At 32.9% G+C, this 27,594-nt stretch overlaps 1 protein-coding gene across 2 annotated transcripts in view; it reads left to right on the top strand.

Moving 5' to 3' along the window:
- The window catches only part of LOC108368646 (uncharacterized), a 108,219-nt gene that overhangs the window by 12,396 nt on the left and 68,229 nt on the right, over window positions 1–27,594 (top strand). For both annotated transcript variants that reach the window (XM_017623547.1, XM_017623539.1), the window contains exon 2: window positions 9,552–9,600. The gene's annotated coding sequence lies outside the window, so the exon portion shown is untranslated. The remainder of the gene's footprint in view (window positions 1–9,551; window positions 9,601–27,594) is intronic.

Genomic DNA, 27,594 nt, shown 5'->3' with positions numbered 1-27,594 from the left:
GAATTGGGCTCGAAGTTTGTATAATCCCTTATCTCAATACTTTGCTATCAACTAAGGTAGTGACTTTACATACTGAAAATGTGCTAATTATTAAGTGATACCCTGTCTCTCTTATAGCGTAAACCTTTCCATTGTCTACTTGTTGGTAAACCACAAAACATTATTTTACGAGAAAGCTGAGAAGTTATCTGTAGGTAAGCACGCCTTCCTGGTGATCCCTTGAATACTGAATACTTTATTTACGAGGGCTCTGATTATTACTTTAACCTAAACGTAAGCTTGCAGGTTACTTCATTCTTTGGGTAGCAACTCCGAGGCTATTTATTGGATTGTAGTAATTTCTCCATAGAAAACAACAACAATTTTCAGGAAATTTATGCAAGAAAATATTAACATGGTCTAACTCATTTCTGAGATCTGTTGAGTATTATGAATTGCTACGGAGTGTATGTGCGAATATTTCAGACTAAAGGAAATATACAAATTACATTTTAAACTGAGTTTTAATTTGGTTTTTAATTTTTCTTTTTATGTCGTTTAAAAAACTTTAGTTTAGAAATCTCAGCAAATGCCTTCATAAAAATATGTTGTCGCAAATAAAACAAAAAATTAATATTATTTAATAGCTACTATTTAGCAAGATTCTCAGATAAAGGCTAAATCTTTATGCCTATATTTCATACTACTGCACATAAATTCCTAAAGTTTTGTGACCCTTTTTGATTTTTTTCTTTTGCTTATGAAACTAAGAAAAGTTATTGTGTTTTGTTGACGATGTTGATATTTATTTGACAGAATTTGTTTAATCTTACGAAACATAAACATTTTTAAATATTTCAACTCAAAGAAACGAATTTGAGTTGAAATCAGTTATCGGAAAGCTAGAAAACCTATAAGAAAAATAAAGTTATAAACTTCAGCTAGAAACAATTAATATAACTTTCTTTATTATTTCCTCACCGCTACCACAATTTTTAATTACACCAATAAGTGTACCCTCCAAAACTTACGCACCAGCTGGCAACAGTAGATGGCAGCATCATTGTCGCCGTCATCTCTGCAACGCGTTGCAACGATCAGTGGCGACAAACCAAAGACTTAAGTAACAAACTTCGTAATAGCCAAGTGCGTAACTGAAGCGTTTAATGCGAAAAATAAGCAATTAAAAGCGTAACGAAAAGCGAAAGGATATACATACATATGTATATATTTACCTACATATCAAAGATGCAAAAATAAACGAAATGCGTATTCTGCATTTCGTCGAACATGCACACATACCTAGGTATACCTCTGCATGCATGTATGCCCGCATTATGCAAATTGCAGCTTGTGCCAAAATGATTTATTATTGCAAAGTGCCTGTGGTCAAATTGAATGAGGCAAAATGAAAGGAGAAAAGTGTTAAATTGATACCATTAACAAATAATTACTAAAAATTACTAGCGAAATAATTGGAGTGAACTGTGGAGAGTAGTTTATTGTATTCGAAAAAATTCCATCTACTGACATTAAACAGTTTATTTTATTTTAGTCTACATAACTGCTGTTTTCATATGCAATATTTATGGTTTGTTGTAAACAAAATTTACATAATAAATTTAATATTTTCACTTTGTAAATCATTGTAAAATTAAAATTTAATGCTTGTACCTTATCTGTGTGCGCAGAATTTAGGCTCTTAAGATGTGTGCACAGAAAATGAGAGGCAGCATTGGGCGGATTCAATGCCAATGGTATTCCAAAAAGTCAAAGATAATGATAATAGTAACGATAAGAATCATTGGACAAAGATGAAGACATAGACAAAGGCAAAGACGCATCCCCAAGAAAGTTTTGAGAACTTAACGTCAAGAATGAGGGGAGTCTGCGTGTTGTGATGAAAAATCGTTTCAGAGGGATCCAGATTGTTAATTCTAAGCCAGAGAAAGTCTGGCTCACTTCAATTTCCAGATCGTTCACTCCATTTATGGAATAATTTTTCATTTTTTGTGCAAGAAAAGTTCGTGTCTTAGGTCTTTCGTAGACATAATTTGCATAGCTATTTTTATGATTTTATTTATTCATTTTAATATTTAAGCAATTTTAACTAATGAACGCTATGTGAAAAATCGTTTTCTCGCTTCCATTCTTCGCGAATAGTTTAGAGAAGATTTGGTCGCGCTTCTTTCTCTGTCAGAAAGTTCCTGAGACTTTTAGTTCCCAAATTTTTCTTACATAGAAAGTTTCTTAGACTTCTGTTCCCCTTTTAGTGCTTTTCCAAGCGTTCCGGGGGGAAAAAAAATCGAGAGTCGTTTAAAATAGCGAGTCAAGCACAAACAAACTCTGCGAAGGGAAACCAATAAATATATAAAAAGTCAAATATTAAGTTTGAAAAGATGTAATAGAAAATTGGATTTTGACCCCTTTCAATGAAAGGATTGCGTGCTCTTTATGAAACATACCTTTTATGAAACGTACGTTTTATGTCAAGTCCTACATATATTTGCGCATTATTTAAACGTTTTTATTATAAAAATGTATTTTTTTTTTTAGATTTTGAATGCTTGTTATTTATTTTTTGAAACGTATAAAATTTGAAATGGCACTAGCGAGTATTGTGGCTTATTTGTACTTTCTTATTGTCAGCTAATGGTGCTAATAATTTTATAATATTTTAATATTTTTATAGTTTTCTAAAATCATGAGAAAGATATATTTTTGCACAAAAATTCAATGTACAGTTGGTGTACTACAATAACGTAATAATGTCAATGACCCTTCTTTTTCAAGCCTATAATAAACGTTCAAAAATTTGATTCCACTTGTTCCTAATTTTTTCTAAGACAAAATAAAATCCAATAAAAGCAAAACAAATGACTAAGTGACCATCAAGTCAAGGTGCAGGAATGGTATTTTCTAAGATAATAGTCGACAATTCTAGGTTTAATTTAAGGCAGGAAGGTTCTATCACCTTTGGTTTCTTTGCTAAAGCTTCTAAAGTATTGCAAAAAGCGCGACTTCTTGACACTTTGACCTGTTTTTTTCAGCTGGAGCAGATAAATTCGCTTACGGATTCGTAATTAGCACAAAAAAGTCTATCAAAAACAGCTTTAACATTTGCCGTATCAAAGTTTTTTTTTTTTGTTGGGCTGTGTTAATCATTAAAATCGAGGAAAAATTCAGATTTCATTTTATTCTTCAGAAATTTTGCCCTATGTGGTCCATAATACCACCCTTCGCTCCCCTATTTAGGTATGATTAATGTTAATGTTGAATCGGTATAAAAATTTTTTTTATCTATACCTCGATGAATTGTATGTGACTTTTCTTTGAGTTCTGCTGAATTATATCCACACATAAATACAACTTAATAAACAATGATATTCTTGGTTATTACGATTGACTTTACGTAAAACCCCCAAAGAGAAATCGGTCGCAGGCCCTGGTTTATGGTGGTTTTTCATAAGTATATATTTATTAATTTTCAGATGTCATTTGGTGGTTTGTCATTTTTATAATTTTGGCAGTTGTAACTCATTAGTTCTTAGTAATTAGTCGTCAGTCAGTTGCCACTAGTTAGTCCTGATTATTCACTAGTCGCCAGTCATAAGTTATTAATCAAAAGTCAGTATTCGTTATTGCCATTGGTAATTCATAAGTCGTTAGTCCTTAGACAATATTCATAATTAGACGATCGATAGTCATAAGCCTTTTTCGGACGTAAGCTGTTTGTTATTAGTCTTTAGTCAGTACTGATCAATCCTTTGCCGTCAGCAATTACTCATAGTGTAATTAGTTGTCAGTGAATAGGCACTACTTTCATTCATAAGTCATTAGTCATCACTAATCCCATTCTCTCCCAATATTGTGACTACATCACTGCCATTATACCATTCTGCGAAATTTTTATTGCCAACCAGCCAAATTCGTATTTCTAAATTTCATTCTATTTTGCAACATATTCGTCTATAAAGATTCTTTATCTCTTCTAACGGTCAAACCTATAAAGTGTTACAATAAAAGATGTTAGCCAAAGTAAAAGTTGAATCGCCAAATACGGTTTAGAAAGAAGCCGCGACAATTAAATGATTTTAGTCGCATCAAATTCGTAGATATGACTGGTTGAGCGTGCCGAAATGAATATCGCAGTAATAAAAACTTGATGCTCTCAAATTTTGTACTCGTATTCTTTGTTCATTTGTTAATGGGTTTTAAACATTGCAGAAATACTCTTATACTTAGGTAATAATATGACATCACATGATATCACATCATATGACATGACATCATACGATATGTTATTCCATGACATGACATCATAATATGTAGGATCATATGACCTGACATCACATGATATGACATCACGTGGGATGACATCACATCACATGAAAAAAAAGCTTTATTATTTTTGAAGAGGGTCGCCAACTGTTGAGAAAGTCAAAATAAATTTGATAAACAAATGTAACGAAGTATTTTAACAAAGGTTAAAATTAAAAGTTAAAATCAATTTAATTAATAGATAAGTTAATTGAAATATTGTAATGCACATTTATATGTAGGTGTCAATCGAAAAGAGGTCCTTTAGATTTTATTTCTTTAGTTATTTGTTTGAAGAGGGCTGCCACCTGTTTAGAAATGCATAATAAATTTGATTTACTATTCAAATTAAATATTTTAATACTAATCCTACCAAGAATCAAGAAAGAGAGGTTTAAGAGAGGTTTAAAATTGCCAACTAAATATTTATTTCAAATTCGGGGTAAAGTAGTTACGCCTCATACGCGAATTTCTTTTATATATGGCATGAACACATGTATGCAAGTATTTTTATTTTATGTTTACCGATTTGGGTTAAACACCTATTACCTAGCTTAATAAGTTGATTTTACAATTTAATCACAAGGGTGACCATGCCGCAGAGAAAAGATTCAATAAACTAACGAATAGAGTATGAAAAAATTTGCCAGCAGAGAATTGCAATTTTACGCTTCGACTAAGTTAACCGTGTGGAAAGAAATGGCAAAAAAGTAAAAAATTATCTATTTATTTTCACTTAAAAGAAAATAGCTTTTTAACGTACCGTTATAAGGGTGCATACATACAAACGACGAGACCCTTTTGCGGGTCATATGTATTTATTTACGAAGTGATGTATATGTATATGTATATGTAAAAATGTATGTACATGTCTACACATGTGTGTATGGTAAAAAATTAATGGCTGGAAAAAATTGCTAAGAATTAACGGTTAATGTAATTTTGTATGCAATTTTCACTAGAAAACTAATAAAAAGCACAAGCGTAAAGTGAGAAATGAAGAAAATACTGTATATAAATATACATATATATTTACACTAAACGAGGTTTTGCTGTTACAGCACTACAGAGGTGGTCACGTAATATCTATACACATATGTATGTACGTATTTATGAATGTGTGGGGAAAGGTGAACTATGTACGAACATATGTAAATACACATGAAATTACTTTATGCGTTTAATGAAAAAAATTTCACACTAAAGATTTGGTTGGCAGAAAAAAAAAAACTCTATAATAATACCACCCCAAGCCACTTTTTGATGCTTTTGTTTTGACTATCATTCTGCTGTTGTAGTGACTAGCAGATTTTCATGTTGACTGAGTGACAAACTGACAGCTGCTGCGACAGCAACTGTGTGTTTGACAGCTGTTTTCATGTTTTTATAAAAATTTAATAAACCGCTGCGCAAGTCGACTTAAATCTGATCTCAAGTCTGTTGCTCTTTTAGCATAAAACTGCGATATTTTATTCTCAACAAACAAATTAATTGAAGAGAATGCTGTAAACAATCTGTATGACCTTTTGTAACTAAGCATTGTTGCTTCAAAACAGTATTGTAAGAGAAGGCAGAGGGCAGTAAAGGCAGCGAAAATCAAATTAGTGGCAATATATGCAATAGGTTGTGCGGATGGGATTATATGCAAGTACGTGATATTCATGCACTTAGAATTTTTACAGAATAAAACAAAAAAATGCTGCTGCTATCTGATTTGACTTTCTAAGCAATTGATATAAAATTGATATGTATTTATGGCTTCACTAAGTAATACTCTATACTAAAGAAATACCGAGAAGTTCCGAAATCCCGCATTAGTAACGAATTAGTCCCGAAAGACGGCAAATAATTCGAACACCTCCTAAAAAAATGGCAGACGCTAAATACAATGGCAAACAGTCTTGTAAATCATAAGTCGTCGGTCCAAAATTTCCCGAAACTCCGTAAAGTCTTAAACAATCCCTTAAAAAATGCTAAACGCTGTATACAACACTAATGCCGAATTACTCCCGAAAATTCGGAATAGCCCCAGAAAAAAGCTAACCATGTATTCAACAGTAATCCCCAATTAGTCCTGAAAATTTCGAAATCTCGAAAAGCTAAAAAATACCTGAAAATTCTGAAAACTTAGTCCAGAAAATTCCGAAATAATCCTGATACCGCTGAAACAATTCATGGGAAAATGTCAGTCGCTTTTTACAATAGTAATCTCAAAATAATTCCGAAAATCCCATATTAGTCTCAAAAAACCCGCTTTAGGTGCCGAAAGTCCCGAAAAGGTGCAGAAATAATACCGAAACCCCGAAAACTGCCGGAAAACTACCGAAAATATGCTAAAAGAAGTATACAAAATTATTCCTGAATTAGTATCAAAAATTTCAAAACCCGGTAAAGTCCGAAAAACCGATAAAAAGTTGCTAGACACACTAAATTCCGAGCTATTCCGAATTATCCTCAAACATACCGAAAGTGTCCCGAAATAATCTCGAAACTGCAAAAAATCCTGGAAACTCTTGAAATAAAGCCAAACGCTCACCAAAAAATTAAAAGAATACCGAATAAAAATTACCAATCCGTTCCAAAATATCAAAAAACATCTTCATAAATACTTTAAGTGATACAGAAAAAATTACGCCAAACACTGGAAATTGTCCGCAAACCAATACCGGAGAGATCTTGAAAATACACAAACGGTACCCAAGAGATACCAAAAGTACAAAAAAAAAAATCACGTATGGGGCCGCAAATTGTGCGGAATTATTTGAAAAAACCACTTAAGATTGACCCTGCGATACGCTCTATTAAAAAATTTTACTGTAGTTGCTCACTGAAACTTAGGGACGTTGTTGAGAAGGCTTTCGGTTCTTTCGAAAGAACTATTCTATGCCCTGTTTGCGTGGTCAACTGACGTCGGATAAGACGAAATGACGACTGTACTGTTGGCGTCACGTTTGCTTCGTTACTGTTCAAGCACTGTTGTACATACATATGTACATAAGTGATACCAAACAGTGTGTAGACGACAGATCGCTCAGGCAACATCAAATGCACTTGTGCAGCACTTTAAAATAGTACATACTCATGTGTATATGCCAAAGAACTATTTTACCAAATCATTATAAATTTTTATAGCAAACATCATTAATGCCACAGCAATTGCGCTATCCAAAGCGCAGGTGAGGAAGCCAGTCAGCGTTGCCCTGCTGCATTGAGCCGCTCTTAAAACCTAACCTGTATACCCGTAAAATTTATCTGGTGCTGTTGGTCTCTAACTGTCAGTCCCTGCAGTTGTAAATAAGCTCCTCGGGGTAATTATATCGCGGCATATCCAGTGGTCAATTTCGGCTTCAACGTGCCTCGACAAAAAAAAAGCGAAAAAACGAATCATAATTATCCACACATAATCAACTTTATTGTGTCTAAAAAACAACAAAATGCGCAGCTAGACGGTCAGAAGTATAACATGTATGTAGATACATACACAAAATTTAGATATGTGAGCTAAAATGTGTCTAAAGCCAAGCGCTGCTATGACAGAAAAATCCAATAAAAAACGAGAATAAAATTCACAATAAAGTTAACTTGTTTCCTTACTCATCTCTCTGCGCGCCATGCCGGTTTTGATTGTCGTTAAATTAGCCACTAAATGACACAGCGGTAGCACTGCTTTACACCTTTTTGTAGTTTATATTTTTTTTGCGATTTTATTTCTTATTTTCTTATAAAGTTTTGGCAAGCAATTTTTGTTGCTTCTACCGCTCATGTCGTCGTATATTCTTGCACGTGTTTGTGTGATAATTAGTTAGCAGTATGTACAAAGCTGTAAACACTTGTTATGCTGTGTTGTAAATTTTTAACATAACGGTTGCTTGATACGCGGAAATCACTACCAGCAACAAAAGTCACAAATTTGATTACGCAAAAAAAAAAAAAGAAAACAGAAAACAGAAACCATGGAAAAGTTTGTAGATAAAGAACGAAAGAATTTAATTTCTGCAAAAAGATTCTTGGAAATTAGCACCTTCCCTTTTGGTTTCACATAGGTTGCATTCAAGTCGAAAGCTAAAATAAACTGCGGCATTGCTTTTAATAACACTTTGTGTTTGTATATACTTTGATGTTAAATTTGAAAATGGATACTATCCAATATTCAAAGACAAGTTGTGTGCCAACTGCTTCGTATTTTATTCAACCACAATTTATTTAAGACGCAAGCTGTTGTTACACCCCTCTAAAGGATAAGATACCCTATGTTCTGGCCTCATTTTCGTAATAAAAATAAAATTATTGATTATTTTATCGATAAATTTGTCTATAATAGTATGAAAAAATAAAAGGATTGTAAAATCGAAAAACTTATCGATAACTATATCGATATCAATCGATAGATATAAAAAAATTTCTGAAATGAATCTCGAAGTAGTCCTGAAAATCCAAATTTAGTGCCGAGAATGCCGAAAATCTCGAAAATCCCGAAAAAGTGCCCAAATAGAGATGAGGTGAATTGAGGTGTGGTGAGCTTAGATGAGGAGTGGCGAGAACGAGTGTGATGAGTTCAGGTGTAGTGGGTGGATTTAGGTGTTTTGAGTTTGTGTAAGTAAGTTGAAGTGAGTTGAGTTGAGTTGAAGTGAGTTGTGGTAAGATAAGTTGAGGTGAATGTAAGGTAATGTGTTATTTGTTTTAATTTTACATAAATCACAAAGTACTTAGTTTGTAAGCATTTGGTCATCTACCAAATACTTTAGTACGTTAGTGATAGATACTTTAATTTTTTATACTTTCGTATCTAACAGCTCCTAAATACCTAAGTATTTTTTACTTAAGAATAATAAAAACAAATAATAAAAATAAATAAATAAATAATAAATTAATTTATGCAACCTCACGAGGTTTTGCATTATCTTGAAACGCAGTTTTGTATTTTGTTGATACGCGGTTTTGTACTTTAACGACATGTATGTTCAACAACATTGTTTACATGGCTTTTCATTGCAGTCCGACTTTTCGTCTATTATACCCAAATTTACGCATAATTCACACCCAGCTAGCTGCAAATCAAAATGCGAAAACTTTTCTTATTTAAGAGTAAATCAGTCAAGTGCTCAATGCATACAAAAGGTAGTAATTTGGGAGGTGATATTTACTTGGAGTGATGCAACTGCCTCATTGATAAACTTAACTTAACTCTTAGCTTATTTGATTAACTGTTGTAAAGTAAGAATAACATGTTTATTTTTCTATGTATCTTTCAGGATAAAATATTATTGGATTGGCAGAAAGAGCTTTTACGTAAATGAAAAGGTAAGCAGTAGTATATTTTTGTTTAAATATGACTCCCACAAACTGTAAATATGAAATCTAAGAACCGTGGCTGAGGTTTCGACATACATATTTCCCTCTGATTGCTCGTCTTAGTTAAGTGTGTCTAATAGGGTGGCCCGAAAATGTATGTGAAAAATTAAAGCAGGAATTTTTATGCTCTCACCCCCTCGGATTCTACTATACCGAAAACCAGCGCCTTCCGAAATACCGATAACAAACGCGATAATAACATCGATAGCAAAATCGATAACAAAATCGATAAAAAACATCGATAACAAAATCGATAAAACATCGATAACAAACTCGATTACAAAATATATAAAAAAATCGATAACAAAATCGATTAAAATATCGATAACAAAATTGATAAAATATATCGTTTATTATATCGATAAGTTCAGAATGAATCGATAGTTAAATCAATAACAATATCGATACAAATTTCGATAACAAAATCGATAAAAAAATATCGATAAAAAAACCGATAAAATATCGATTATTATATCGGTAAGTTCCGAGAATTCCGAAAATCTCTAAAATCCCGAAATAGTCCCCAGATTGAGTCTCGGTCTATATCCTCTTCTCTATAATTACCTTAATCTTAATATTTCTTCCTCTATCTTCATCTTTACTTTTAGCGGCATCCTCATCCTCATATTTTTCTTTATATTTAGCTTTGGTTTTACTTTTATGTTTATCATATTCTTCATCTACATATTCCCCTTCACCTTTGCCTTTTATAAATATTGGGCCAACTGTTAAATCGTAAGTTGCTAGAGCACTTTAAAGGCTCAAAATTGACCCCAAAATAAGCCAATATTTACCGTTGTTTCTACGATAGAAACCGGATTGGTTACTTACAAATTATGCCTTTGAAACGCCAGACCTCTCTTTCAAAGCCCTTCATTAGTTCTCGCGCAATAAGCGTTTTCGTAAAGCTCTAAAAATTACAACTACAACATTCGAGCATAGCCTCCATATTGAAACGTAAGACTTATTGTACGTCAAAAATATACCGCTATTTTTTATTTTGAATTAAAAACATATTAAGAGGTCGCTCAAAGTTTTTCATGTATTTGTTTGTGGAAAAAAAACAACAACTCTGAGCGACCTCTAAATATTTTTTGATTGCAAAATAAAAAAAAACTGGTTTACTTTTGTCGATATAGAACAATCCTAGAGGGTGAGAGCGACCTTACTCTTTTTGGACCACCCTAGTGCATAAAAATATGTTCATATGTACATATATTCGGGTAATTTCCTTTATAAAATACTGGTATTCCCTGAAAAGAGTAAAATGCTATTTTTACCAAATAAGTGCAAGACAACTTTTGCGGTTCAACATTTTGATTTAGCGGTAAGACTCAACGTAGCAACGGTAAATCCCTAATTCATACATAAGTATGTATGTATTTATGTATGTAACTCTATGTATGCACATATACATAAACGAGCTGACTCATCATTGTTGAGAGAGCAGCGGCAGCATTTAATTTCTGCAGAGAACTTACTTACGTACATTTGTACATAAATTTTTCTGTTTATATGTTTGTACATATGTATGCTCCTACCGTACGCGTTTCTTAGTTGCTTTACATTTTGTGGCGAAATTAAATCACTTATTTACATACATACATATGTGCGTACACAAATTTTAATGAACAAATTTCCTCAACCAAGAAGCTTGTTACCAGCTACGTAAATATGATTGACCGAACCTATTCTGGCTAAGTAAGCTCGATTAACATTTCAAATGAAGCAAAGCATGATTGAGGCATTAATGTCAAATAATAATATTGAAGTGCGTTCGAAGTTAGGTAATTAGCATATTTTACAAAAGAGTTAATAGAAAAAGAATAAATTGAAATAGTGTAAAATTATATTTATTCAATAAATCAAAATCAGTGGTATGAAAGATATACCTTATAAAGCACCGATGTAAATGATTTTCATTGCAGTGTATGATCGGTATGTGCCTACATAAAGGAGTTATATAGCAAAAACTTATATCTACACAATCAGTGATATAGGATATATAGCTTATATAGCACCGATCTTGATGATTTTATCCGTGGACTTGGTTTGATTATTTATCAAATAGCTCATGCACAATCAGTTGTATTGAGGCCATATGTTATAGTGGTCAGATTTTTCCTGTTACGACAAATATTAAATAATTACGTTATAAAAATACACTAAACTACCAAATTACTTTCGGATATCTCGAAAACTGAGCGACTAGATTGCGTTCAAACAGACAGAGACACCGACAGACAGACGGACATGGCTAAATTGGCTCAGCTCGACGAATAGTGTTCTAGAAAATATTGATTAATTATTTCTCTAAATTTCAAAATAATGTAAAATTTTTTTTTTAGAAATACTTGACAAGGAATTGTTTTGCACGAATACCAAATCGAAGACTAGTTATTCGCGGTTATCCGATAAAACTTATATCTCAGTTTATTTTCCACTCCTCTTAGACGTAAAAACAACATAACTATAGCTGCTATAAAGTGCTGGTTTTGATGAAATTTTATATTTTCAGGCCGACTTTGTTTTATTTTCCTCGAGTTACTTACTTTCATTTTATCCCAACCCAAAAAAATTTAAGGTTTTCGTTTCGATAGATCGCCTGATTTATTACCCTTATACTCTTTCAGGAGTACAAGCTAACCATGCACTGAGGGGGAAAACGCGTAGGAAAATTTTTATTTTTTGTTGGATTATCGTTTAAAAACGTTCGTATCTATACATAGTATAAAGGAAAGTCGATATTCTTTGTACGCGGTAATTTCGAAAAGTACTGAACGAATTTTGACGAGATTTTCTCTTGTCTTCTCTGTATCGATAGGAGAGGGACCTTTTTTGTTTAGAATTTTAATAGACTTGCCACCTGTCTAAAAAACTATAAGATCCGCACCGTTCGTTGGATTAAAAAAGATGAGGTGTTAAATGAAAGGGATTGACCTCTAGAAAATCACTAATATTTTACTTTTTTTGAATGGGGCTGCCACCTGTTAATAAAATTACTATATTCAATTATAATGAGCGAAGGCATCAGGTATGCACCACCACTGTCAAATGTTAAGACTTAGCCTCTACAGGTGCAATAATGTATTATTTTGCTGAGTAGGGTTGCCATCTTTTAAAAAGTTAAAAGATTTTGCCGCTCGTTGGATTACAAAACGGGATACCAAATGAAAGGGCATGACCTTCGCATGTACGAAAGCTTTCATATTTTTAATAGGTTTGCCATCTAATTAAAAATTATTATCCTCTATACATAGAATAAAGGAAAGTCGAGATGTTACTCAAAAACTACTGAGCGGATTTAGACAAAATTGTTTATGTATGATCCGTATCTATAGGAATATTATCTTTAGTACTTTAAATTCCTATAGGGTTGCCAGCTGTCTGAAAAATTATAAGATCCGCACTTTTCGTTGGATTACAAGAAATGAGGTGTCAAATAAAAGGGCTCGGCTTTCCGATGTTCAATAATGTACTACTTTTTGAGTAGGGTTGCCACTTTTTAAAAATTATAATATTTTCACCATTTGTTGAACTAAAAACTGAGGTACCAAGTGAAAGGGTATGGTTTCTGCATGTGCGATAAGTTTTTATTTTTTGTTTGAGTGGGACTGCCACCTATTGAAACTTATTTATGTATAACGCGCAAGGGCATTTTTTGTTATTGACATTAGATTTGCACAGCACATACAATTACTAGTAATTTTTAGCAAAAAAAAAACCGACTTCAACTCCCATATAAAAAAAATATATATATATATATATCTCATGATCCGCTGATCGGATCTTAACCAGATTAGTATGGGACCACCTCTGAGACACTACCTTTCCGATGCAAAAAGAATTATCGAAATCGGTTGAAAGTTATGCGGTAACATACATAAAACAAAAAAATATTCCGACGAACTGATAACCTCCTCCTTTTTTGGAAGTCGGTTAAAAAGCATTAGGTTTTGCACGTCTCGTATGCTTTTTCATAATTAGGAAAGTCTATGTATACCAAGCATGTACAGCGGTGACAACACATACATATGCACATTACATGTGATGTTGATTCAAACTCAACATTTGAAAACACATTTACATGTATTGCTGTAGTTGAGTGTACAAACATGCTTGATACAATTGGTTGCTGCCAAGAGTGTCCGGGTTCAATTACCATTCTTTCTGTGAAGTGCAAAACGACACATTTTAAAATGTTAATTTTTTTTTTTAATTTAGCACGTTTGTTTTTTAATTCTAAACCTTTTTTCCCTCAGTGTATGCAAAAATGCCTTCTCTTCTAAATCTTTCTCAAACTCAGTAACATCTATATTACTTATTTCTTTTTATTGCTTCACATAATTGATTGTACGTATTTATTGGACAGCTTTTAATATAGCTAGATACAAATGAGCAATATAAAGTACTAAGTTAGTAGTTTAAACAGTCTGTAGATGTAAAATATGTTGAAAGTGTGTGACAACATTTAGCGAATAATACGACTGCTTGTAATCACCGCCACTCTGCAGCTGCCAAGTATAAAAAAATTTATAAATTTATCAAAGAAATATTTTCATAACTGGCATTTCACAGCAATAGCTATAGTTCTTGTTATGTTCACAGTTTTTCATAGGTTAATTTTCGCAAAATTTATTATACGAGTGCTATTAAAAAATGCAATTAAGATATAAAAAAATTAATAGCATGCTTTTAAAATTCTTTGCATTTATAGTTTTTATTGCAACTAATCAGGTTGATTTGATTGCATAGTTTTTCTTCGTGTAGTGGCTAGAGTGTTATGGTATTTGCGTACAGCTGCCATTTGAGAGTTATGTACACAAATGAAATTTTTTAAATATTCTATAAAATGTTGCCCAAAGTATTTTGTTTTCAATTGTTCGTATTTGGTTAAACATATTGAATTTATCTACGTTTACATGTGCCTACAGCAATGGCAGATCTCCACTCTTCAGCCTCGAAAGTTTGAAAATCAATAGAAATCAAGGAATTAGATATGTATTAGTGGCATGCTGGACATAGCAGAGGCTTTCAACAATGTCCTTCCGTAGGCGATTCCCTTGGCTCTGACGCGCCTGCGAGGAGATTTGGGATTTGGAATTATATTTAGGTTCATCCAACGATTACTCACCAGCAGTGTTGCTATATGTTCGTCTGGTGTCTGGCGTTAAATCACAATTTTCGTGCATATTTCTTTCAGTTGTGGGTGTTTTTTATACCTTTCATGAGTATAAAATGGTATTATAACTTTGGTCCAATGTTTGTAAGTACCAGAATAAGAAGAGGTAGACCCATGAAAATCTATACTTCTATCTATGATCAGAAGGTCGAGCTGAGCCTATTTAGCCATGTCCGTCTTTCTGCCTGTCCGTCTGTCTGTCTGTTTGTATGCAATCTAGACGCTCATGTTTCGAGATATTCAACTCAAATTTAGTAAGTGAGTGTATTTTAAGAATCTATTAATTATTTGTCGGGATCGGCAAAATCTGACCACTATTATATATAGCTCCCATACAACTGATTGTTCAGATAGTAGATTTTTCGTTATAACTCCTCCATTTATGCAGCTAGAAACATGAAATTTCGCACTATTTTCACTCATTATCAAAAGAAAGTTTACAGTAAAAATTAAAAAGATCGGGTAGCTATAACCTATCGCCTCAATACAACTGATTGTTTAGATATGGGGTTTAACTGTAAAACTCCTTTATTTGGAGAGCTAAAACCGATACATTTCTACATATTTTCTAAATAATTATACTACTGAGAAAATCGTCAAAGTCGGGGCTGTAAAAGCTTTATCTCCGATATTCTTGATTTTTTTTGTAAATTGTGTTACCGGTTTACATACCGATCACACAAAGCAGTGACAATTACTTAGATTGGTGCTTTATATTTAAGGTATATCTGTCATACCTCTGATTATTTAGATACAACTTTTTATATACTACTCTATCCACAAATGTATGCTGTATATATAAAAAGTACTTTCTTGGACCTTCTGTGTGGAAGGTTTTTCGATTAAAAAAAATTTGAAACTTTTTGTTGTTGTTGCCGGAAAATGAAGAATGCTGAGACGTCACGATTTCACAATATCATAGAGTTTTTTGTACATTAAATGTCACTAAACTACTAAACGGCTGGACCGACAAAAAAATTTTCTCGCTAGGTGGCGCTGGGGTCAGGATATTCCTAAAAATTGGATTTACATGCCGATTTTGCTCATATTTAGAATACAATAGAGCCAATTGAAAAGAAATATTTGGACTTAAAACTTACGCGATAGGTGGCCCTGTGGCCGAGATATGACCAAAAATTATTTTTCGCTAAGAGAAGGATATATATCTACTATATACATATGTGTGGAAGTATGTATGTATGTGTGTGCCATGTTGCAGCCTAAACGGACAAACAGAATCGAACGAAACTTTGACAGATGGTAATACATGACACCTGGGCCTATAATAGGGAGAAAAAAATTGGGATTCGACAAGGGGGCGTGGCACCTCCCATAGGCGTTTATAGTAAGATATATATTAATGTGTTAATAAAAGAAGGCTTGTCCCTCCATAAATTGGAAACTAGTCGGCCGCTGTGGTATAGTGGTAAGCAGTGCGCTCTTAAACTCATCAGCACCTGGGTTAAAGCCTTGGTCAAAGCAACATCACAAAAAAATATAGAAAAAGGTTTTTTCTCAAAAGTGGTCGTCCCTCGCCAGGCAATGGCACACCTCTGAGTGTATTTCTGCCATGAAAACAGCTTCTCATAAAAATAAATCGCCGTTCGGAGTCGGGGTAAAACTGTAGGTCCCTCCGCTTTGTGTGATAACATCAAGGCGCATGCCACAAGTCGGAGGAGAAGCTCGGCCAAACACTGACATATGTGTAAGCGTCATCTTATTATTATTATTAAATTGGGAACCATAAGTCACATGAACCTGAAATTTGGTATGCAGACATACATATGTATTTGAGGTGTTAAGAATAAAGTATACATAAATGTGTTTGTAAAAGGGAGATAAATATATATTTAACTATTAGAGCACTCGGATGTTTAAAACTGTGTTTTTTGAAACAGTCTTTAGGCCATCTTGAAATGGAAAGATTAAAACATTTTATTGATCCCGTGATGCTGTTAAGCGAAACATGTGCATGTATAATGAGTAAAACTTTTTCTGAAATTAGCATTCTAAAGGAAAAATGTAGTTATACCAAGGGCCGATTACTCAATGTTTGGTTAACACTAATCTCCGGTTAAACATAGTTATCGTTGTTACCGAAGAGGACGATAACGATTTTTAACCGCAGATTAATGTTAACCAGACATTGAGTAACCGGCCCTAAAACAGCTAAGCGAATACGAAGCTAAACGGAACGTACCATAGTAGACTAATTTTAATTTACAAATTCTATCGTTACCTTAATCCAGCTAATATTAATAATTGAACAAGATTTTTAGTACAGAAAGTGGTGATCAATATATGTTAGTTAAAGTACGATAAATCTTAAAGTATGGCTTATAAGGATGCCATAATTTAGAAAGAAAAGAAAATAGTCTCCTCTAATTTATGCTGATCTGAATATTTGTATTGCTGTTTTATATTTGGTTTTAATTATCTCTGCTAGTTTATTATAATAATGAGCTGTTAGTTCTTAAGATTTTCATTATTTTTAGTGTTGTTTGCTTTAATGATCAAAAGTTCTAATTCAAATTAAGTTCTTTCACATTTCGATACTAGCCGTTATTTATGTCTGTATGTTTGCATGTTTGTAGAAACTCTGCAAAAAAAGAAATAAAAAAAAAATGTAAGCCATCACATTTATTCAACGTACTGAGGAATAAATTAGAACGTGTTGCCGATAATGTGTCACAGCTTGCCACAGCAGCTACTGTACGCCACATTTTAATGAGAGCAACATGCAAGCTACATACATACATATGTATATGAAACTGCACAAAGCGATATAAAATAAATCCACATAAACAAAGCAAATGAGAGCAGTGCGCTAATAAAAAAAAACAAAAAAGAAAAATTAAAATACAACAGCTACACTGGCCAGCAGCTTGAAGTGACGTGGTGGCGTGGTGCGCGTGTGAAATGTCACAAAAATCTTAAATAAATACAAACATACCAGTATATCGGTCAGAACACGCACGATTTTGGTTTTGCATGCAAAATTTAAATGCACTTTTACAACGCAGACATATGTACATACATATGTATGATTTGTATGTAGCCGCAAGAACATTTTTATCAGCTTGACGGCCACAACAGCCTTTTAGCCCACAATTTGTCTGCGCTGAGTGAGGCAACGTTAAGCTGTTGTAAAGCTGACCTTATGCCGTTATTCTGTTAGTAGATTTGTATTTAACATTTGGTGTTTTTATTCAAAATTCAGTTACAGTCGCTCCGATTGTGTCAGCAGCGTCAGTTGGGTCAGACGGTTTGCAAAATAAATCGCGTGTCATGTGTGATGCTGGCGTGACGTGCCGGCTGAATGAATTGACTGTAGATAAGTGAATACGTGCATCCAATAACACCTGAATTATTTTTTAGAAATGATTTTTTTTCTTAAGAAAATATATATAAATATCCTTTAAATGAAATAAAAAAATATTTTCAATCAGGAAGAGTTATTTTTCGATATATTAATACGCGAACATATATTTTCGTTACCGTTTGGCGATTCCGCCGATTTCAAAACTATTTGAAAGGTATTTTTCTGTAGATGAGCAAAGTTTTATTGTTTCAAAATTAATTGAAAATTAAGGCTAAGGTCGTTTAAAATTTTCGTATTTGTATATATGTAGTTATTGTTGCAAGCTGTTCAATTTGACTTGTTTTCGCATTTTTTTTTGCTTCGTAAGTATTTGAAAATAAATTTTATAATAAAGATAAATGGATAATGAAGAAATAAATGACCACGATTAAGACAAAAAACTTGACGGCAAAATTGAAGATAAAGACGAAAATAAAAACACGTAGATATATGTACATACATACGAATTAGTAACTAAAAGGTTCAGAAATTTTTTTGAAATTTTTCGATATCTCGAATTCTAATATAACATTCACAATTATATTCATGAAAAACTTTTAGCATTAATTATTTATGAAAATATAGTTAATTTTATATATATTATAGACCGCACAAACCAAAGTTTCACAGTTTATACATATATATTTAAAGTTCAAAAACATTCAAAAAATGTTCATCAAAGTTGTTAACTTTTTATTAAGAATTTCTAGAAAATTTTCAGGTATGCAGTTCTGTAGCTCATTCATGGTCAGTACAACGAAGTGCAAGTTTGAGACGGCCATAAAATTCTACTGATTAAATTTTTTTTTTTGGTGACGGATTATTGCACTTTTTCTATATAGGCATTAATTTGTTATGAAATAAAATGCTGGAGATCGTTTGCAAAAAAAAATTTCAAAAAATCAACGCCAGTTTTTGTATATAGCACTTGCTATATAAAAAACCGCAAAAGCAGTCTCAAAATAAAAATTCTCAAAAATCAACGAGATTTTTTGACCGGTTGAAACTTGAACTTGATTAGAATAAAATTGAAACTGCGTACTCGAAAATTTTCTAAAAGTTTTGAATAAAAATTTGAAAATTTATATGAAAGTTTTTTGATTTTTTGTGAACTTTATTTAAAGTCTGAACAACTCGAATTTATAGCCACTAGAGGATCCATTTTTCAGTAAAGGATTTCTTATCGCACCTGCAGCATAACTTTCTAATATCATCAAAATCGAATTACAAATAAAGAGTAAACAAAAGTAAAATAAAAAAGTACAAAAAATAATTTTGCTAATTTTTTCCATAAAAGCTAGCTTAGATGTATGTATTAGCCCTGAAACAGCGTCCTTATAATAACATCACAATTTTGTAGGATATTCTTCTGGAGATTTATACTCCACAAAATTGTTTACAAAAGTTTCGTTAAATTTCAGTACAAATAAAGGGCAAGTTTTAAATAGCTAGGACTTACCATTAATTTTTGGCAATTTTTTTTTGTCGACAGTGCTACGCATTTTTTTCATACAAAGTTAGTATGGTCGACAATTTGTTGTTAGGGAAGCAAATGAATGCACTTCATTATACTCAATTTTAATGAGCTACAAAACTGCAACCAATCTTTTTTTTTTTCTAAAGGTTCGGATTAAAGAGTTGAAATTTTGCTGAAAATTTGCAGAATTAATTCTCATAGTTTTTTCACAAAGTCGGAAATTTGGATTTATATGGTTTTTGTTTGGAAAAGAGCTTTACTTAAAAAAATAATAAACAAAAGAAAAATAGCCGAACCTTGCTAAAATGTAGAATCCTAATTCATATTTTGATTACTGTATGTGTTCCTCGATTCGAAGCACAGGCATTGAGGTTAGACAATAGTAACTGTTTATGGACAAAGTTACGATCACATTCCAACATCATTTAAAACTGGTTCATAGACATGCAATTTTAATAAGTTTTGAAGGCTTCGAAATACCGAACCCCGAATACGGGACAAATACAGGTCATTAAAAGAAATACAAAACATTTGGCGTCCCGTATAAAATAAATTTGTTGCCAGGACAATTGGCCAAATAAGAGGACTGTCCCGTATAATACAGGACGGATGGTCACCGTAGTTATAAGAGACTTAAAATGAATTAATCTTTTCCAGAACACGGCGGGTAGTAATCAAGTCTTCTCGTCGGCTTTCTGATCTTCCGATAACACCTTTTCTGTAAATATTAAATCGTAGTTAATTGTGATCAATAACTAACTAAGAAAGTGGTACGGCATCATTACCGCCTTTCGTTAAAAGGGCCCCATTTATGGTTGCCACCACTCGCCAGTATTTACTGAGTTCAAAGTACCCATTCAGTAATTATTTCTCTCCAATAGCACCTACTGGGACCACAAAATGGTTCCGGTTCTAAAAAAGTCACTTACGGATTCTTCCCGTCAGCGTTCTCATTGGCTTCGATCTTCTTTTTATAAAAGCAGTGGTAAGCGAGTTGAAATTGTTGCTCGCTCGAGGCTACTGTTACTTGATTAAAAATATGAAATCAGGTCTATCCTAGAAGTAACTCTAAAGTAAAACATAGACACATGCCTAATACCACAGCTTGTTGAGACGTAATTCACCTTGACAACAGAAAATAAATAATTCGACATTCAAAGACTAATTAAGTAAGCTATTAACTTTTAAGCACACCAAATATGGATTCAATTAAGCAGGAATTGTATCTAAAACTTTACTTGACCTTTTGTTAAATTATAATATATAAAAGAAAATCAGCGCGAGCAGCACCCACATCAGCAGCCATGGCGGCCATATAAATACAAACGAGAATAATGAATAGGAGTGTGCATATATGTACATAGGTAACTGGAATTGTCACTCAAAGTTATATATTGAAAACCAGATGAGTATTATTAAATTACATTTGCGGAAGATTTCGTATTTTGATTTATCACACAAAACAAGAGAAAACAAAAAAAAAGTTTTGATTTACTATTGATACGTTAGGCAAATATGTGCATTAGGGCGGACTAATTTGTTCGGAGCAAAGAGAAAATCAGTATATTGTAATTTTTTGGGTCGAAATTTATTTTTTACTGTACAAAAAAATTGTTTAAGAAAAAAATTATAAAACTCTGATTTTTCTTTTAAAAATTTTGAGTTTTAACCACAATTTTTGGTATATTGTTTGTTCATCATTTTTGCTTAGAATCGAACATAAAATTCGAATATGCCATACACTTGTTTTGCGAAATTAAATTGCTCCGTCCTAATGTGCATGTATGAATGCATTTGTACGCATACTGAAATATTATGATTTGTTTACCACAATTCATTTATTTCAATTTTGTACTTCGCCTTTGTGGTTTGATAATACATACGTGCGTATGTTTGTATATAGCATATCTGATTTAGATACAAAAAAGCTGTTACATATACACATATTGTATGTAGGTGGTGCATACAAAAAGAAAATATAAAGTACAAAATTCAATATCTAAAAGTGTAAGTGTTATTGCTACTTTGAGATTATTTTTTCTTTTCGAAGGCAAGTGGGTGTTCCAGGAAATAAATTTTGTGCGCTCGAGTGCGTGTGTTGGAGGGCTAAGTTAAGAGACACATACACTCACAAATTATGTATGTATACATATATTATGCAATCACAAAATACAAAAATGACACAATTTTATTAATTTATTTCAATTATTTTTATTTCATTGATTTTTACTACAATAGCACACTAATCTACCTATAGCTGTTATACCGTTTGAAGTGTGCTACAATACGCTTTCAGTAAATTTGGGTTTGTTTACTTTTTTATTATGTGAAATTACTTTAGTTTAAAAATTTTTGTAAAATTTTTTGACTTTTCAGTGAATAGACTAAATGTTTTCAGCATTCTCATCTAAGAGCAACCTCTGGAAAAGAGCAGATCCGACGTGTTCGGCTGTAGCTAGAGGGGCATGTGGAGAGGTTGTTGGCGTCTTATTCAAATTGGACTGAACATTTTAAACTGCTATAACATCTCGAATAGAGTTGTGTCGAAAATCCCACGGAATTTTCTGTAAGTAAGTCTAACTAATGACTTAACTACACATTTAAAAAAAAGCGATCTATCTGCATACTCAAAATGTTTCTAAAAATTTAGAAAAGAAGGTCAAAATTTGGAAGAGAAATTTGAAAGTTTGATTTATGTGGTTTTAGCTAAAGCTTGAGCCATGTTTTTACAAAATATAAAAATTAAAAAAAATTCAAAATTGAAAAAGATTGCAAATGCCAGTGCCAAATTGCCACTGTAAGTATTCAAATAAAACCGACACACACTACACTTTTTTCATGATACGCCCTAATGTACAAACATCCCAGTGAGCCATGAGTAGGGTGACGAAATCACATGGAGTTTTTCACAAACACCCCCTATAAATCCATAACAATTAGGAAGCATGTATGCAGTTTTCTCACTTCATTTGCTACTTTTTTTTACTGCTTTTGCCATTTAAGTCCGCGTACTCATTGCACTAACCTCTATAAAGGCCTTACCCCGTCTGCTGTTTGTCCACCTACACATTACAGTTTACATTTTGCATACACGCTCTGCTCATAGCCATGCAGCAGCCGCCAATTTGCACAGCTTAATTTTAGTAATTGATATCATTAATGAAAGGAAAGGCACAAATCGCAGTGGTTGTTGTCGTTACAACACAGAGAACGACGGACGACCGCATTACGTAGGCGACGTTTTGATGTTGTAAATAGTAACAAAAAAAAAAACCTTCTCAGCTAGCATCGCCGCCACCTCCGTCGACACCAACAACGCCACCACAACCACCACCGCCGCTGCCGGCAGTTACAGTGACAGACAAATCTTAACCGCCACCGCAACTGTCACTGTGCGCCCCAGCAATTTTTGCAATAAACTATTATTTTTGTTTCTGATTCTCTTTTTTCATATTTATTACAATTTATTTGTTTCACATCTAAAATTACATTGCGCTTTAATTTCGTTACAATTGCGTTTGAATTTGCTGGCGATTTAAGCGTTTGCACAAAAGACTTAAACCACAAACTTGATTTGAATTAAATTTTTTATTTAATTATTTTTTTTTTTTATTACCTTTTCCTTACTTGCTTGCTATTTGTATTTAAATATGTGACGAATGACAGCTGAAAGCGTAACGCAATCGCTTAGTAACTGTCCGCCTAACCAACCGCCTGCAACTGCGCGCTGTGTAACAGTTGTACGCCCAGTGAAGGTCAATGCAATTACGGTTAGTTGGCGGCGATTGCTGGCTCTAAACTCCTCATTGCTGACTGGTTAACTGGCTGCTTGGCTAGCTGCATGCAATGCTTTTGATTTGCGCTGCTGCGTTTCGTTTTTTTTTCTCGCTTCGTTTTTTTTTCTTTGATATTTTAGTTGACGCTTTGGTGTGTACGTTCTTTTATTTGTGCCGAAATTTGACAGTCACCCATTCACATTCATTCAGGCGTTTTTTGGTTTTCTAATAACCAAAGCGCCAATTCAATTGCCTTTCTGGTGACAACAATTGCTCAATTCAAAGTCACAAATTCATTGTCAGCCAACTGGTTGATGGCATTATTTTTCGGTTTATTGAATTCACAAAAGTTTAATCTTAGTTGCGAACAGTATTGAAAATCAATGTTGCGTGTCATCCAAATACTTTAAAAGTGGTTGAAAAAGATATGAAGTTTGCGCAAATAATTGTTTGGATTACATTTATGCTCTATCCAATTGCTGCATTTAATTTTGTAGATTCACTATAAAAGTATCAAGGAGGGCTTAACAAAGCCTGCAATTATATTCGCACTTGGAGCAGTAAGCGATCAACCAAACAAATGCATGAACGCTATGCATTTGGTTTTAAGGCTTACAAGCTTAAACCTCAGCGAAATTTTTTGAAGTGAAACTTCTTTAGCGGCGGTTGGTTGGTGGGGAGTAAATTGGCAAATTCAACGGAAATTGCACACGGAAATGGTTGGAGCTGAAACAAGTGCTTCTCGAGTGTATGCACATGATATTCATTTAACAAAAACTTGCTAATAGAAGGTTAAAGTACGTACATAGATAAAGAAAAGGATACTGGCTAAGGTAGAAATAAAAACAAAACAAAGATGCGTAAAGATAAAGGTAAAAACGAAGACCAAGGTAAATTTAAACACTTTACTTATATAAGGGCATAGGTGAAAAAATGATAAACATAAAAGTAGAAACAAAGATAAATATAAAGAAAAAGATGACGATGAGGATACCGATAATAGTAAAGATGAAGATAGAGGCAGAAAGGTTAAAATAAAGATAATTATAGAGAAAGGGATATAATAGAGACACAAAGACTCGATCTGGAAACTATTTCGGGATTTTAGAGATTTTCGGGATTCTCGGGACTTAACGATATAATGGTCGATATTTCTGTTGGCTTTGTTATCGATATTTTTTATCGAAATTTTTATCGATATTGTTGTCGATATTTTTGGAACTTGTCGGTATAATAATCGATATTTTTATCGATTATGTTATCAATAATTTAAACGGTTTTGTTATCGATATTACTGGTTTGGTTGCCATATTGTCATAGATTTTGTTATCGAAATTTGTATCGCTTTTGTTATCGATTTTGTTATCACTTATTTATCGCTTTTGTTATTGATAATTTATCGATTTTGCTGTCAATTATTTATCGATTTTGTTATCTATTTTCTAATCAATTTTGCTACCAACAGTATTATCGATTGTGCTATCGAAATTTTTATCGAATTTGTCAACGATTTTGTTATCGAGATTTTTGTCGGTTTTGTTATCGATGTTTTGTTGGATGTTACTATCGATATTGTTATCGACAGAGTATAAAGATAAAGGAAAACAGAATAACATAAATGTTACTAGCACGAACAGGGGTAGAGGTAGGGATCTAGATAGAAAAAAGAGATAAAATATAACCTTAAGCAAAAGCAGATGAATGTTGGCGCATATTTACGTATATATGTATATTGGTTATGAGACAACATAGATGTGTAACGTAAGTTTCATTTCTCCAGTGTGGCCCAGGCGCCCTTAATTTTTTTTTTTGTTTTGAGATTCAGTAAGAATATGATTTGCTCTTAGAGTTTTGTTATTTGCTCACAGATATAGCCGCTTCATGGAACTTTAATATGCGTTGCATCCTCAGTGGAAAAAGTAGTTAATCTAACGGAACAGATCTTCCGGGCTCAACATCCTAGCAAACTGACTAAGTTTTCTTTGCCTTTCTCTAACCAATCAACTATTATACTGATACATAAAATGCAAATTTTTATTTAAATAAACTTTTGGACCTTAAAGTTTCCAAAACATTTTAAAAATTCTGAAGTTCCGAAAAAGTGTTGAAAATGCAGAAAAAATCACAATCGCCCCGAAAATCAAGATTTGGAAAAGTTTGCGGACAAATACCAACAACGCTCTCGAAGTAATATCAACAGCTCCTTTATTAGCTTTTTATGTCTAAGATATTCATTCAAGTTTAGGGAATAATTCGAAACGTGCCGAAAAAAATTCCCAAAACCCTTAAAAAATTCCGAAAAATACTGAAAGGTTCCAAAAAGGAAATAACGTAGAATACCGAACTAATTTGAAAACTTCCCGAAAATTCAGAAGTATATGAAAAATAAATAAAAAATTCGGAGTTCATGAAAACTTACGAAGATCGCGAAAAAATCACAAGGGATCTCGAAAAAGATGCGGTAAAGTTCCCAAGAAAGTACCACCAACTCCTTTATTAATTTTTTGCATTTCAGACATTCATTCATGACTAAAAATTTCGGAGTACTATCAAAATGTACCGTAATAATTCCGAAAACCTATGAATTCCAAAAAATCCCGGATGGTTCCGAAAAATAACTGACTTCTTCTGACTTGACCTTATTAATATAAAAATCTATCCATCAAATTCCAGCTGTTCCCAAAAAGGAAAACACTGAACTAAAAAATACAAAAAATCAAGAAGAATTTGGAGTTCATAAAAATTACTGAAAATCACGAAAGGAATCCCCATAATTGAGGCTCCCAAAAATTCTTGGAAAGGGCCGGAAAAATTCAGAACATCCCTGAAAAGTTCCTTAAAATACCTTAACATCCTGAAAAGTTAAATAAAATCCCTAATTTTCGAAAAAAATCGTATGGATCAGAAAAACGCACGGAAAAATTGCATTTGCTTTTTTAGCTTCTTATACTTTAGGCTTTCAGAAAACACAAATTTAAGATGTAATTAGTTTTGGAGTAACGGCCGCTGGGGTGTAGTGGTTAGCAGTGCGCGATTCCATTCCGCAAGGACTGGGTTCAATCAAGCTTATCAATACTTATAAATAATGGTCGCCCCTCGGCAGGCAATGGCAAGCCTCCGAGTGTATTTCTGTCATGAAAAACAGCTTTGTGAGACAACATCAAGGCGCACGGCACAAATCGGAGGAGCAGCTCGGCCAAACACTAACATACGTGGAAGTGCCAATCTATTATTATTATTATTATTAATAAGCTGTAGTCTGTGGAATTTATTTTTACATATCTGCATACATAAGAGTGAAAAATCGTAAGCTCGAAAATTTCGATTGTGTAGTTTCGGTGAAGAACGTCCATACCAAATTTTTATTTTAATTCGTCTCTTATTCAATTGTATTGTATTTTTTGGTTATTTTATTTTATTTTTAATAAATGAAATCGTGGCATAAATAGTTTAGATTATTCAAAAGCTCTCCTATTACCTCTGTCTCTATTAGTGAGCGCTCACGCTCGAAATCATACATTAATCATTTTTATGAATATCATGAATACAGATAATACGTACACAAAAATTTAAAATTTCTGTTTGATAAAAAATGAAGAAAATATGTACATACATATATAATATTTATAGGTGAACTGAAAAAGCAACTTTTGTATAAAAAAAAAATGGTCAAAAATTATATTTTCAAGCCGAATTGAACTTGACTTTGAATTTGTATTTTATAAAGAAACGAGTTTTTCGTTGAGGAATACAAAAGCATATGCAAGTAATTATAATCATTTTTTTTTTTATTGTGCAATGCGCTCAACACGAAAGGTAAATTTGTATGTTTTATGTGTGTAAATATGTGCGTACATATTTACGATGAAAAAATAGTATTGAAGAAAAAAAGTGTGCGATAATTTATTAAGCTCTAATTATACCAATTTGATGTATGTATGTAGTTCAGTAGTGGCGCAGAGTGTTTGGAGCTATGCGCATGAATGCTCAACACGAAATTTATATTGTCTCGTTTACACCATTTTTTTATGCATGTGTCAATGTATATATGTGTGTGTGTGTGTATAGTTAATTGGCAGACTAACTGCTCGACGAGTGGCTGAGTGATTGCCTGATTGACCGAGAGGCTGCCAGCTGTACTTAACCA

This window comes from Rhagoletis zephyria, unplaced genomic scaffold (genome assembly GCF_001687245.7).
Source record: "Rhagoletis zephyria isolate East Lansing unplaced genomic scaffold, Rhagoletis_zephyria_1.1 Rzeph_scaffold_00052, whole genome shotgun sequence".
NCBI lineage: Eukaryota > Metazoa > Arthropoda > Insecta > Diptera > Tephritidae > Rhagoletis > Rhagoletis zephyria.
Note: the sequence above shows the minus strand (reverse complement) of the source record. Positions and strands in the feature narration are given on the sequence as shown.